General features: G+C 48.4%; 2 long non-coding RNA genes across 2 annotated transcripts; one reads left to right on the plus strand and one right to left on the minus strand.

The window, feature by feature from the left end:
• Positions 1 to 3,690: 3,690 nt before the first annotated feature.
• LOC137843692 (uncharacterized) lies at positions 3,691 to 6,297 on the minus strand. The gene is made up of 3 exons (XR_011089629.1): positions 6,158 to 6,297; positions 4,606 to 4,905; positions 3,691 to 4,489 (listed from the first exon to the last, which is right to left on the minus strand). It is a non-coding gene; the product is annotated as an uncharacterized lncRNA (long non-coding RNA).
• A 6,831-nt stretch (positions 6,298 to 13,128) lies between these two features.
• Positions 13,129 to 15,018, plus strand: LOC137843784 (uncharacterized). The gene is made up of 3 exons (XR_011089681.1): positions 13,129 to 13,255; positions 14,382 to 14,481; positions 14,670 to 15,018. It is a non-coding gene; the product is annotated as an uncharacterized lncRNA (long non-coding RNA).
• The last annotated feature ends 439 nt before the right edge of the window (positions 15,019 to 15,457 follow it).

Consider the following 15,457-nt stretch of genomic DNA (forward strand, 5'->3'; position numbering starts at 1 on the left):
GGGTTTCCGGAGCTGTTATCAGCCCTGTGCAGCCCCCTCCCGTCTGCATGTCCCACCCGCTGCTTGGTGTGGGGGGGCTCAGCAGCACCGGTCCTTGCCTTGGGGCTGCTTTGTTTACTTTTGCTCACACTGCAGTTGGGAAAGAGGATGGATGCTTGTGGCAGGGAGGGGAGAAAAAATAATCCCTGGGGTGTTTTTGCTTGTCTGGGACCATGGAATGGCTTGGAGATTGCTGCAAGGTGCAAGCGGGCAGGCAGCATCTTCCCCTCTGGATGTCATCCATGCAGCGAGTTGCAATGAGCAGCCCAAGCCCATGGTGCATTTCCAAAAACAGCCTCAGGGCTCGTTGGTTCAGTCCCCTCCAGTGAGCATTTCACCTGTCTCCAGGAAATACATCTCCAGCACACCTGGCTTGGACACATTGGCAGCTTTTTATCTCCCTGCAGCAGAAATAACCCTGTTGCACGCTGGGGATGGATAACCCAGTTCAGGCCTTCAGCCCTCCCTGTATTTCTTCCTGTGCCCAGAAAAAGGCCCCCAGCCCTCTCCCCTTCCCCCACACAGCGTTCACACCCCATTGCGGGATGCAGGTGAGTGGGCACTGCCGTGTCACCTCGCTGCCTGCTCCCAAACAAGGCATCTATTCATGCCGGAGGTCACCGTAAGCTGTGAGGCCAGCCAACACTTGAGGATTAAATATATTTATTATATAAAGCAAATAAATAGATGTTCTTTCTTCTGGGGACCTGTTGATCCGCTTCCACAGCTGGAAGGAGCAGCACCAGCTTGTAATGTGAGCTGCACCCCTGTGCCCCCAGACAAATGAATCACCTGCTCCCATGTCAGACACTTTAAACATCATCTCGTGGCTCTGCACAGGGGCTCGGAGGACCAGCAGTCAGGGCTGAGGTTGCCCTGGCTGGAGAATGCAGCGTGGGAGAAGGTGGGAGGTGGGGGAGCGGAGGCAATTCGTCTCCACCCTTTTTGGTGCAGGCTTTAACAAGTTGTTGCTTTTTGTTAATGGGGTTAGGGGCATGAGAGCACCTGTGTGCACATGCAGGGACTGTGTTTCACCTGGCTGGGGGTAAACTGTCACGTTGTCCTGTATATGTGCCTCCGATGCCTGGAGCTCCCCAAATGTTTGGTTTTAAGCATAACCAGGAACAGCTCGCAGAGCATCACAAGGATGGGGAGGGCAGGAAAGGCTGGCCAAACATCTCCGAGGTGGTTCATGGCTGGGGGTCTGAGTCCAAACAGGCATTGTGCTCTTTTGGGCTGGCACGGCAGGGGTCTGCAGCCTCCCTTTCTCCTCCGTGGTGGCTGCTTCAGATGAGGTCATGATTTGGTCTCCCTAGAAACTCCATGGTCAGCCTCGTTTGGCTTTCCAAGCATTATCCATTACAATTGCCCTTTATTAGCTGGTAATTATATAATTGCCTTCCCTTCAACTTCAGCCCAGGCTGTGCAGGCAGCTCGTGGACGCGTTGCATCTCTCCCATCCCCAGCCCCATTAGCAGGGGGATGCCATCCTTCTCCAACAAAATTTCCAGCACTGACAGGCCTGCCTGGATGCTGTTCCCTCTTCTACTACCCAAACAATGGGAGCTTGGATGGAGCAGGGCAAAATTTGGGGCAAATTTGAGGTAGCAGAGGAATTGACCCAGTCAGTGGTGGAGGGGTTAATGTGCTTACTTTCTTCTCCCCAGCCTCCCTCAAGCCTGTCCCCTGCGTCTCCTGCTCCCCCACCACATACACTCCGATCTCAGTTGCAGTCCCACTTGCATTTTGCTAATAAAACCCTTTGGTCCTGCTTAATGTCAGCCAGACCCCATTTCTACATGCCTGACAGCTTCCAGGGCCGAGCAATACCTGGGTGTCCGGAGGAGGAGGAGAGCTTCCATAGAGAGCCCCAGGCTCCAGCTTTTCCAGATTTGCCTATTTTTTTTTGCTGCCAATCCTGCCTCAATTTGCTGATGTGCTTCTCAGGATGCTGCCTGGACACATGATGCTCCATAACATCCTTCTTCATCACCAATACAAACTCCTGCTGGACCCAAAGGCATCTCCTCCCACCTTAACCACCCTGTGCAATATCTCTGAATATGGAGAGGGTGAGCACTTTGGGGCCAATCACCTCTTTGTGGCAATTTTAAGCAAAAAAAATCAGATTAAAATCTTGCTGCGTTGGAAGGAGTGAGTTCAAGTGCAACATCTGAATGGGGCTTTTTACACTGAACCCTCTTTGTGCAACTCCTGGCATGCTGGAGGTCTTTCATCCCGGTGTTGGTTAAGTGTGGGGTTTAGTTACCAGGACAAGTTCGTTTTTTTTTTTTTCATCATCTGGTTCCAAGGCACTATCAGCTTCTCCACAAAGCATAATTGCCCTTGCCCTGTCCTTGTGACCCTCTCCTGGGGCAGGATGATGACCTGAGAGCTCTTCCAGCCCGAGAACTGCTCTTGAAGCCCAGAAAGCATCACCCTGTCCAGACCCCAAGTGGCTGCAAAGGTAGAGGTATGTAGGAACCACCTCCAGGGTGGTGGTAGCCCTGTTTTAGGTATTAAAACCAGTAAAACCCTACCAGACAATATTGCAGCAGAATATTGCAGAGCCAAATTCAATATCCTATATATTTTGTACAGGTATGTTTTGGCATATTTTTATTTTCCCAAAGCCACTGTTCTCCCAGAGACAGCAGCCGAAGAACTGAGACACACCAAACCTGCCACATTTTGCATACAAAGGCAGCCACCGTCAGCCAAAACCCAACCCAAGCCCTCTCAGACCACAGGCCCTGGCCCTAAATCCTCACAAAGCTTGCCCCAAAGCAGCACCACTTCCTGGTGCTCCCCAGCCTCTCTGCAGAAGCACCACCCTCACTGTGTCCTCATGGAAGTGCAACATCTCATTGATTTTAGGACATTTTGGTGCTCAGCACAGTGCATGGGTGTAGGATTTGGCCCATAGAGAAAAACTCCACTATCCCACCAGAGGTTTGACTCCAGCGGTGGTCTTGGGCTTGAGAAGCACTTTGGGATGAAAGAAGTGATAGAAGTGTCAAATATTATGCTAAGTAGCTCTGTAAGAACTCCTGGATGTTTTAGGAGCGCTGCCAGGCAGGGAGCTGAATAAAGCCAAACTCTCCCAGTGTATTTATTTTTTGAAGGCTTAAAGTTGTTTAAACAGTAAGGTCAGAGCAGATAACAAGGCTGGGAACACAGGTGCCCAATTCTCTTCCTCTGCACATTGATACTCTACATGGAGGAGTTCAAAACAGGTACCCCAAACGCCAAGGTAGCAGAAGAAAATTTGGGGTGCATCCAGCACAATATTTGGGACACCCTTCCCCACCCGTGATGCACAGCTCTGGGATGCTCCAGTGTTCCCTGCCTGGCCCAGGAGCCCCCAAACCCCTCCTGGTACCTGGGGCCACTTCATGCCCTGGTTGGGGTGCAGGGACGTAGCTGAGGGACCCAGAGGACATGGAAGCAGCCGATCAAACTGCTGATCCAGGCTGAGGTCGTGCTTGCAGAGCTCCCTCCTGTCATTTACTGATCCTAATCAGGCTGCAATAAAACCTGTGATTGCACATCTCATAAGCGAGATCACAGGGAGAACAGGAAATGAGCTAAGTTAATCAAATTAGATGAAAGACAAGGAAAAAGGAGTCTGAAAATCCCATATGGGGAACAATTTTATTAGTGCTTTGCACTCCCGTAGAACATTTTTGATGGGGAACACTCGAGCATTAATTCAGCCGGCCAGTGCCACTCAGTAATCTCATGGAGAGAGGAGAAGGGACAGAGGTGGGCATTGCCTCCAGCATCACCAGCGTTGTGCTGCCTCGAGGGGAAAAAGGGATGTGCCTCGTCCTCATCCTGTTAGGGCAGGAAGGAGAAGAAATGAAAAAGGCTGGGCTGGAAAAACTTCATATTGGGCTTCATATTTAGAAACCCTTTCCCAAAAGCAAAAGAGGTGCAAAATACTAAGCTGTATTTGTTCATGCCAAGCTCAGAAGGCAGCTCCTGCTCAATGATGGGAGGCACTGGGCAGGCAGTGGGATGGGGCTGCCAGAGTGGGCAGCAGGACTTTGGGAGAAAATCAGCAGACAGACTTCTTGCCTGCTTCTGTGCCCTTATATGTGAGAGACAATAAAGACATATTTCTTGTAGCAATGTTCTCCCTTTGATGAATTTCAGATAAACCCACATTTTTCTCCCTTGCAGTTTCAGGAGGAGTTTCTTGTCTCTTCATGTTCTTTGGGACTTTCCTTCTGCTGCTGTCCTCAGCCTGATGGTGAGGAGCCAGAGCTCTCTTCTCCCTGCTCTGGGCTACAGAAATGCAAATGAAATGAGCAGGACACATCTTCCTGTCTTGATCTCACATTTGGTTCCTTCTTCCTGCCTTTCTCTGAATTTCCTTAACAGAAGGAATGAATATTTCATTACATTCCTTCTGACATTGACTTCTCTTGCAAGTCACCACAAAAGCCTGGCAGAAATATAGAAGATGAATGCAAAGTATTGTGTATGCATCGCATTAAACCCATAACTTTCAGACCACCCAACAACACAGAAGACAGGCTTGACGCTCGATGGTGATTTTACCTTGCCCTCTGCTATCGGTTTTGGGGTCTTGCTGTCATGCAGAGGCTCATTTGTGGAGAGTGGGTGACACTGAGGCTTCAAAGAGCTGGGCTTTCATGGTATTCTCCCATTGCTGTGCAGATGTAATGCCCAGGTCATCTTTTAGCAGTGATAGCCCTGTGGAAGGGACATCTCAGAGGAACAGCCAGTCTTCCTCAGCTGAAGCTTTTGGGAAGCTGTGCGTTTGTCCTCTCAAGGATCAGATGCAAACCAAGGAAGGTGGCAATGGTTTGAAGCCAGGCCAGGATGTGTTGGTCCCATCTATAAGTAAATAAAAGAGTAATGTCTTGGAAGACATGTGCCCATGCATAAAACAAGTTATCTTTTTTTCTGTTCCCATATTGCAAGGAAGCCAAGGGTCAGACAGCTGTGCCTGAAGAGCTGGGTATATAAATTGTCATTGTGGTTGCTGACACCAGGCCACTGGTTGCACTGGGGCAAGCGTGGGTAGCCTTCACCCAGTGCAGAAAACCAAAATACAAATCCTCTGCACCCGTGCTTCCTGCACTCACCTTCTGCACATTGGTGCATTGTACCTGCTGGATACAAGCCCTGGGAGAGCTCTCGGCAATATTTTGCAATATTACCATCCTGGAAATGCTCCGACTCCACCCGCTGCTCCTGGGACCCAGGCTGTGGAAGGAGGAGAGCTCTTTGGAAAGGCTCCCCATCTGCAGCTGGGTTAATGCGTCCCACATGTGGCCCAGCTGAGGGTTACGCACGGGGATGTAAAAGGGCCGCAGTGGATCCTGCACGAGCACAGCATCCTCCAGCCTCACTGCGAGGCTGGCTGGTGCTCCAACAGCTGGGTGGATGGATGGCATCTCCTCCAGCCCCGAGGCAGGAGATGCCCAGGGTAAACTCTGCAAGCTCTGGTGCCAGATTCAGGGAGACCTCTTAGGGAAATGTTCCAAAGCCCCATCCTGAGCATACCCCAGGCTCTCCAAACAGTTTGCAAATCATGCAGGAGGGGACTGGACAAGAAGCCATGCAAGGACAAGACATTTCAACATCGGAATGATTTAGGAGTAAAATAAGCAATAAGATCCAGGGCTCCAAAGCCCCAGCTTTGGACTTCCAAAAGTTCTTAGCAAACCCCAAAACGCTTTAGCTCCCACTGCTTTGGCATCATTTTTGGTAGTGACATGGGTTGGATTTCATCCAGTTAATGAAGTGTTGACCACCTCCCTGCATTGCACAAGAGCTCCTATGTGTAGCCAACCAGGAGACCCCCACCAGTCTTTTAGCCCCTCTTGACCTGCCCTAGCCACATTTCCCCCTGTGTGCAAAGAGGGGAAAGCGTTTGACTTGCAAATATTGTTTCAGTTCCTCGTTGAGAGTCAAGCATTTTGAGTAGCACCATGCTGCACCAGGGCTCCTCCACCATCCACCACCACCTCCTTTTCCCTCTTGCATCACGCTTGCACCCTGTGAGATGCTCCCTGCTCAGTTTTGGGGATGCAGGGGAGATTTCTGGATTGCAATCTGTCATGGGAATATTCCCTTGACTTACTTGGAATGGTCTTCGTCTCCATATATCCACTTCATCTGTCCCCTTCCCCACCTCCTGGTTGCCACATTGCTTCAATCTGTATGCATTACCCATTTATGGGCTTTTTTAGGGGCAAAAATCCACACCCACCTTGAGTACTGAGCTTCCTGGCAGAGAATTTTTAATATTTTGGGGGTGGCATCTTTTTTCTTTTTTTTTTTTTTAAACACAACTGTGTCAGAAAGTGCTAGTTTTGTCACAACTGAAACTGTTTGCAGGAAAGAGCTTTCAAACGAGCTTCCTGTTTCAAAAAGAAAAAAAAAAATCTTTTAGAATGTCCTGAAATTGTCAAAAACATCCTGTTTTGACATTCAAAGAAAATTTGTCTTTTTGTTGGTGGCAAGTTTGTTAAAAACTAATAATTTTCTGAAAGACTGGAGAAAAAAACCCACCCCAAACCAAAGTATACTTCAAAGGTCTCTGTGAGCTCATTTCAGTACTTGGGCTTTTTGATTGATGGAAGTTGAACGGGAGCCTGCCCAGTTTATGAAGTGACCAGGTGTTCACTGTCTCAAGATATGGAAAAAAAAATCCCGTTTCACTGCCATCACATGTATGGTTGTTGACTCATCTGATACTGGTTTATGGAGGAAAACCCCAGAAATTACAGCATCTGTTACCTGCAGGTCCTGGTTTGCAATCAGACACTTCTTCATCCTTGGAAAGCATCATAACTCTGCTTTTTAGGAAATGCAGGAGAGTTGGGAAAAGAAAGTTTTGCGAGCTTGAATACAGTCTGTTGCACCTAATGCTGCCAGTGCTTTTAGCCCTGGAAGCTGCTTTTTGCTCTGAAAGCATCTCCAGGGTGTTGAAGACCAAGAGTGTCTGCACATCGGCATGAATCTGCCAAGTTTTCACACCCACCTCAAAACCGGGTGCTGGCAGCACCCATTTCAGAGCCCAGCCAATGGAGATGTCCCAGGGCTGCCAAAACAAGGTCCTTGCATCCATCCGTGAGATTTGAACCAAAGCAGGAGGGAATGTGTCAGTGAGGAATGCTGCAACGAGGGGGAAAAGGAGCCAAGCAAAGTTCAGGTAAGGTCAAACCAAAGAGAACCAGTACGATGTGCCAAATTAATTTATTTTCGGAAGTTAGCAAATGGTCCTTTTGACCTGAAGGGGGATTTTTTATTTATTTATTTTTTGTTAGGGAGTAAACCCTGCTATTTTGGCTCCATTTCTAAGACCAAAATATCCTTGTAAGTTGAAAAAAACAAACAAACAAACACACACACAAGCAACAAAACAAAACAAAACAAAAAGAAACAACAAACCAACACCCAAACATCCTTTTGGAAAACAACAAGACAGGGATTCGATTGTCTGGACTCTTTTTTCGCCAAATTTTGTCAAAATTGTAAGTTCAGTCTGTGAATGCAAAGTTGTCTTCCTGTCTCCCCACCAGCCTCCACAAAATCTGCCATGTCTTAGCAAATCTGAACACCTTACAAACACAGCAAACCTTAATATGAGAGATTGTTCCCTATGCCACCATCCCTGGCAGGTTATAAGTTGTCTCTGCTACTTTGAGATTTTGGGGGGTAAAATGAAATGTGAACAGTTAATGAATTTAGTGATTTATAAGCCCTGACATACTAAATTAATTAAGAAACAGTGGACAAAATGCAAATCTGGGACTAGTGAATGAGAGTATGTTACTAACTGGATTTCAGATGATGAATATCTAAGTTCATATGTGATGAAAAAGCAAAGCTATGAAAGGTGTCTGCAGTCAGAAGGCAAGGTCTATTAAGCGCACTTGTTCTGGATAGTATTGAACAAAGCTCAGGAGAAAAATTGGATAAAATAAATGCTTTTGATTTTCTAATGTGTTTTGAGCTAAGGCCAAGGACTCAGATGGTTTTCCTAAGAATTACGCTCGGTTGTTTGCAGGGAAATAGCTCTTTACACCAGAACAATCTCTGGAGCTGGTGAAATGCTTCCCAGCTGTGGGCTGTTGAATTCAGATGTCACTTCAGTCTTAGCAAAGCCTTCCTCCTTCGCAGATGCAAATTGGCTTAGTTTGCTGAGTGCTTAATATTAAGCAACAGCCCTAAAAAGCCTGGGTTACGTGGTGTTTAAAGCCAAAAGTGAGTTCTCTCCATCTTAAGGATGCTGCTAGGACTTGCTGGGGCTGTGCAGCCTGTGAGCATCTCCCTGTGCTGTATCAGTAACAGGAGGGGACGGGGAGGATGCTGTGAAACAGCCCTGCAGCAGAAGCGCATAGCTCTTCTTGGAAAATGGGGCAAAACCAGCTGTTTTTTGCTGTCCTGGGGGTGTGAGCACAGATATGTGTGCCCTTTAGGGTGCCAGCTTTGATGCTGCATGCTCAGTGATAATTCACCCCCAGGCCACCCCAAGACTCATCTCTTCCACATTCTCCTTTTGAAACTTTGTTCCTCCCTCTCATTTAATTTATTATTTTTTTTTCTGCTCTGGCCAGACCCTTTTGCCAACACATTTCCTGCTTGCAAATGAGAGCAAAAAGGAGGTTTGGGGGAGAGGAGCGATCATATGGACATTTCTGGGCCTCTGATAAAGGGATGGGGGTGCTGGCAGCTCTGTCAAACCACGTCTGATGGTTTTGTGATGTGGGCTGTGTAATGTCCCATCTGGGAGAGAGACGAGTCCAAACTCACCCACTCACATATTTTCCAGAGATGTGTTACCGCGCATATGTTTGGAGGACAGGAGAAACCTGTTAAAGAGATAACCTCGGCGCATCCCAGTGCCTCCCTCCCCTGGGGTCTACTCTGCCTGCAGGATCCTTATGCTGCTCCCAGCCTTGTGGCCTGGGGGATGGATGCATCTTGCCAGAAAAAAAAAAGAAAAAAAAAGAGAGAGAGAAGAGAAAGTGCCTGCCAGCTTCTGGCCCTGCTACCACCATGTTACAGCCCTGAAGCTGCTTGAGATCGGCAGTGCTGGCAGCGCAGTGGGGTGAAAGGAGGGTTCTTATATGGCATTTGTAGTCTTTATATCCATGCACTTGAGAAAATCATAGGAACAAGGGAAAAAAGAAAAGGGTAAGACAGTGAAGGGCTCACAGCAGCGCAGCACCTCCAGTTTGCAGAGGGGAAGTTCTCTGTCAGTGGGCTCAGCTCAGTGCAATTAGGCTGAATAATGAATGGGCTACTTATCATCAGCTGGAGCAGCACCTCTTAGGAACAGGTTAAAATCCCCTTACTGTAAAAGCTGTCCAAGCAGAACAAGAGACAACATATATTTGCCCAAATCCTCCATTTTCTGGATGATAAATCTCAATTTCCAGTGGCTTTTCACCCCAAGACCTCCAAGAACTGGGAGCAGGAGCCTCCTGAGGGACCATAACCCTGTTCTCAGCCCTGCTGACAAGAGCTGCATCCCTACAGTTTGGCGACACAGAGACTACCCCAGGATATGAGAACAGCCCAAAAATGTTTGAGGGATGTAAACAAGAGGAGGGAATGCATCGGGGCACTGCTGAGAGCCGGCTCTGCTCAATGCAGAGGGGATCGGAGGAACCCCATAGGATATGCTGGGCCTGACACAGCTCGGATTATTGTGCTATCACAGTGACGGATATTTTCCTCCTTGCACTCGAAGACTTCAGTGTGCATGGCTTTGTATGCTCTTCTGCAACCCCTTGGTGACCTGGCTGGTCTCATCTGTCAAACAATTTGTAAGCTTTATGAGTTGTTTTAGGAGTTTTAGACTCAGAGCTAAAGCTTTCAGTAGACGCTCTATTTTATTTTTAGAAAAAGCTGAGTGTCCAGCAAGGAAGGAGAGACACAGCGGATGCTTCAGCATGCGTATCACACATAGTGGCACCTGCCTTGACCCTGCTGAAGAGGTGCCACCCAGCTTGTCCCAGTGCTGCGTGTGGGATTGGCTTGGAAATGGCTCTTGCATGGTCCTGGGGGGGGGATGCAAGTACTTGTGGCTGGATGGTCCAGCTGGAGCTGGGAAACAAGGCCTTGGCAAGCACTTTTATCACCTCTACTCATCACAGGGGCCAGCTGCCAGACTGCTCAAAGGTCAAGGAATTAAGGATGGATGTTTGAGGAGTATCGCTTGCATCTCTCACTCTGTTATTATGGAAAAATGTTCTTGTTCATCCATTTCATTTTACACCAGGGTATAGCCTGGCTAGCCTGAAGTTGGCAGTGACCCCTTTGTGAAGCGCCAAGACTCTTTTACACACATGTAATAAAATAAATCACTTGAGCAAGCTGCATTGCAACTTACACTCTCTCCCACCTCGGCACTGGGAGGCTGGAGCCAAAAAACCATCGCAGTGGTGTGAGCAACCTGTGAGCCGATGTCCGTGTGCAGGGTGATGGGCATGTGGATGAAGGTAGGGTTTTGTGCCCCCAAAGCCAGCAGTTTTAAAGCCTCTTCACTACAAACCATTAGAAGCCGCCTCCCTCCCCCCCCCCCCAGCCCCATGCTCTTTCTTTGCTCTTAATCTACATTAAACCTTTCTGAGCTGATATTTGCATGCAGAGGACCTGTGCAAGTTGCAGGTAATGTAAAATATGCAAGGTTGCTTAGGTAAGAGGCTCGGATAACACAGATAGGACTAAGCTCCAAGCCACCACCTATCTGGATGCATTTACACTTCAGGCCAAGCTCAAAGAGGATAATGTCAGTATGTACCGAGCCCTGGCTGCTGCCTCCTGCTTTGGGCACACATGGGAGAGACATCTCACAGCAAATAGCTGTGCTTGATCCAAATTTGCAAGTGGGAATCAAAACATGAGCCTCTGTGGGGTTGTTGGTAGAGATGAGTGTAGAGGTTTGTCAAGTGGCCCTGGCTCTAGGTAGGTTGTGGAGGCTCTTGGCATTATGTGAGGATGGCTGGTTCCTCTCCAGAGTTATTTTGGATTCCGTAGGTGTATGTGCTCACATTTATTATGCTCTAGGTTGGAAAGCACCAGTGGCAATGGTTTTACTGTTTGCTTGTTCTGCTGTTGTCTGCTGACTCCCACCTCTCAGCCTTTCTAGCCAGCGTGGCAGCAATGCTCCAAGCTGCTCAGGGAAGGACAAAGGGCTCCAAAACCCCAGCTCTGCCCAGCAGCAGACAATTAATTGAGTTAAACAGTGCTCATCATTGGTAGCAGATCTTATCTATCCTCAGGAAATGTTGTTAATGACTTATATCAATAAGCAGAGGAGCAAGTTCCTGGTGGGTGCTGGCATTGCAGCTGGGACCCACCAGAGCTCACAGGCACGTGGATATCCCTGGGTAAAATGCTGGCTTCGGTAGGATGCAGGCAATAGGTGGCTTCAACCACAAATAACACCTAATTTTCCTAAAACCATTCATTTTGATCACAGCAGCTTCAAGAGCACAATAATACAGGGCAGAAGGTGACGTGCTAGGGCACTGGGTCCCATGCCTGCTACTGCTGGCAAGCACAGCACGTAATCAATTTATCATGCTCCACACTGGGCTTTTCCATACAGCCGGTAATGAAAGCTCCTGATTTCCCATATCAGGGTGAGGTACTTATCCCATTTTTTCATGCCAACACATCTGAGCTGCTGTGGGAATTGCTTTCCCTTCACATACCACTCGTGAGCTCTCTTACCACCCTGGCATTAGCCCAGTTCAGCAGGAGCTCAGCACCACCCCAGCCACCTTCGTGCTAGCATCCAAATATCCAAATCTCAAATTACCCTTTGGCTTGCTTTGAAAATCCATCAGTCTTTACTTTCTGGAGCACTGCTACAAACCTCCAGCTTCAGATATTTCCCTGGCTTGCTGGAAGAGGAACAAGAGCACCCATTAATAAAATGGTTTCAATGCTTTTACGACAGCATCAGTCCGAGTTAGCAGAACATTTTCACATCTTGTGCTGCAGCAAGCAGTGGCTTTCAGCATCAGAAGGCAGTGCCCTTGGACATGCAGATGTTTTGGAGCTTTCAGCTATGCTAATAGTGCATGAAAGCAGCTTATTAGCATGCAATGGGTATCTGCAAATCTGGGATTTGTTCACTTAGCTGCCTCTTAATACACAGATATCTGGTCTGTGCATTCGCATTAGGCATTCCTTGCATGCATATTGAATATGTGCAGAAATGTGTTCATGCAGGCTTTGATGTCTGCAGTATTTAACATCATCTGTTTTCCGATAATCTTGTCTTCTGAGCTCAGGATTGCAGTCGAGGATACTTCTGCCTGATGCCTACATTTCTTCCGACTTTGTGCAACATCTGTGGAGTTTAACACGTGCTCAGGAGGGCAGCACGCTATTAATTGGACATTAAGTGGTGGGCCATGTCTGAGGCCATTGCACATTGTATTAATTACTGAGTGGCTAATAACAACCTTCTGCCCCTGGTATTTATAGAATAATAAAATCTGTCCATGACACTGGCCTCACATCTGGTGAAACTGGCAAACACATTTTCATTTACCTCCCTTTCTCAAGCGTGCTAATAGCTTTCAGATTTCCAGGGGGACAACTGGAGATCTTAGAGCATTACGGACACATTGCTAATGGCTCCCGAGTGAAGGGTGAGCTTAGATTTGCACTTCAAACAGGACTGGACCCCCCTGTTCCCTCCTCTTGCCCAACATGGCATGGTGGATGTAGGATAAAAAGCTTGGCTTTGGGCATGTTTTGCTGAATGAGTTGTTTACAAACACTGCAGCTCTGCTTTGGAAACTTTTCCCCATGTCGTTTCATAAAATAAAGGCAAGAATCCCTGTAACCATCGGTATTTGTAACACTTTTACATCGCCTGTGTCAGAGATGCTGAGGGCTGTGGGGGTAGCACCCACTGCAGCACCCCAACCTGCTGGTTGTGTGGGCAAGGGGAAAGGGCTAACAGCTTTAGCTATTTAGCTGAATTTGTCTCAGCCCCACCACCCATCTCTGCAGGTGCTGGGAATGGGTGGGTCTGGGTCTGCATAAAGCAGATCTCTCTCTTCTCCTGTGCAAGGAAGGGTTGGGAAGGAAAAATGCTTTCAGAAAAAGCTAGAAGGGGTGCTATGCTATTTAGGAGAGAGAGTTGTGCTTTAGGAAAGGCTCTGTCCTGTAAGGGGCTTCTGGTCTAACCTGTAAAAGCTGAGAGGTAAGAGTGGATGCAGGCAACTGGGAGGCTGATGTTGCTCTGTGATCCACAGGGCAGACTCTCAGGCTGGGGCTGAAGGATGGGGTGCAGGGCTAGGGCAGGATGCTGTGCTTCTTGTCTGCTCCACAGGAGAGAACGGAGAAGGACCTGTAGTGGGGAAACTCAATCTACCCCCTCCTGTTCCTGAAATTAGTTCTTGCAGATGTGGGTGGTCTCCTACCACATATTCCTGACTTGAGCAACTTTGAACCTTTGGGGGGAAAAAATAAAAACAAAAAATAGCCATTCATCTTTAAATATTACCTTGCCTCACTGTAGCTGCTGAGGAGCAAGGGTGGGATGCAGCAATGACAAAGAAAGGACCAGAGGAAGGTGAAGCAGTGCTGTCCCACTGAAGGAGAAAGTGCTGCAGTCGGATGAATGCAGTGGGCAGAGCACTCCCAGAACAGCTGCAGAGGCACTTCTCCCCTGGCCAGCACACTGCTTTGCTCCTGTTTTGGGCTTTAAAGGCTCTGGCTGGCTGTCAGTGTGTCCCAGAGAAGTGGGCATCTCTGTGCTGGCAACAGACTGGGAAAAATTTTTCCAGGGATGCACAGGTGATGTCTCTAAAATAAACGAGTAGGGAGCACTCACGGGAAGTAGACACAGGGAATACAATGTTATCAGCTTCTTCTTTCAAATGTTACACACTGTCTTGACCAATTTTGTCCTGAGGTTGATGTCAACCTCACAGTCCTTGGGAAAGAGTGCTGTTAGCTGCAATGTCTGCTGTAGCTGCATTGCTCCAGAGCAGCCTAGCTGCTTCTGGGAGCCTCAACTACTGCCCTCCAGCCCCAGGCTCTGTAGGCTATTTGCTTATGTAAGGACACCTAGTTGGCCAAATGGATATGCTTCTTTAAAGCTCCTGGGGAAAACATGCCATGTGATTTGTGTTTGTAATCATAAGGGCAGAGAGGAATAGGTTAAGAATGGGGAGTCTATCAAGGGGCAGCAAAATGCCTTATTTCCCAGGAGATTGCTAAATAATGTCTGATCTGTCCGGGTTGCTCCACACACGTAACTGGGAGGATGTGTCCTGCATCTTCCCCCTCTCCTCCCTCAAAAAACCCGCTGTTCTCTGAGATAGAGCCCCAGCTTGTCTCCGGCTCAGCCCCGCACGAGCCTCTCTTGCTGGAGGAAGTTATATCACCCTCGAGGAATTGCTTGGCGAATGTGATGCAATGAAGGTATGTGCTGCTTGCAATCATCTTTGGAGGCAAGCCAATGTCCCCCCGCACTATCAAAGGCTCTCTGTCAGGCTCCTCTGCCTTTTGCCTTATCGCGGGTCAGGAGGGCATGATGTAATTCAGGCAGCAGAGCAGGAGCCATGGAAAAATCCAGCAATTCAATAATCCCTTCGTCTCTTTGCCAACAGGCGGTGGTTCCAGGCAAAGAGCTTCCCAGGGCCATGTGGATGGTTTGGTTATTGGACAAGCGACCAAAAATAGCTGCCCCCTTGCTGCTTGTAAGTGTGAAGGTCACTGAAACGGGGTGAACCCCATGCGAGGACTGTGGAGGGAAATGCAGCCCTGGGTTTCCCCAGGTCGGTGTGTGCTGTCATCCATCTTGGGTTTGGCTTGAAATGTTGCCACCTGGAAGGATGGGCATGCAGCAAGTGCTATCCCAGATGCAGTGTGATTTGTTGCATCCATGGGAACCTGCCTGCTTTCCACTCCTCTGCAGGTGTTTGAAGGCCCACAATAAACAAGGTTTTCCATTGCAAAGGGAAGTGGTGAAATTAATTAAAGAAAGACCTGAAAATGTGGCAAAGACATTGTCCATGGTGCCAGAAGGCTGCACGCTGACTCCCCTCCCTTGTGCCTTGGCCTAATAAAAGCTTTATTTTGGCTTGCAAGAATCTTACAGACTTGAAGCACACCAGTGAATGCCACGGTACACCATAAAAGGTGGCCAGTGTCTTGACCACTGGGAGGATGGCTTTTTGGGGAGAAACCTGACACAGCTTCTGGTCACCTCTGAGCATCTCCTACTCTTGTGAGTGCTGGGCTGACATTCCCAGGGAACTCTGCACCAGTGCTTGTCCTCTGAGGCTTCCTGCCTCAAATCCCCTTTCATCTGATCCCCTCCCTGATGCCTTTCCCCCCCACACACACTTGTCACCACTTCTCCCAGCTCTGGGGACATCTGCTTTGCCCATGTCCT

The sequence above is a fragment of the Anas acuta genome, chromosome 23, assembly GCF_963932015.1.
Source record: "Anas acuta chromosome 23, bAnaAcu1.1, whole genome shotgun sequence".
Taxonomy (NCBI): domain Eukaryota; kingdom Metazoa; phylum Chordata; class Aves; order Anseriformes; family Anatidae; genus Anas; species Anas acuta.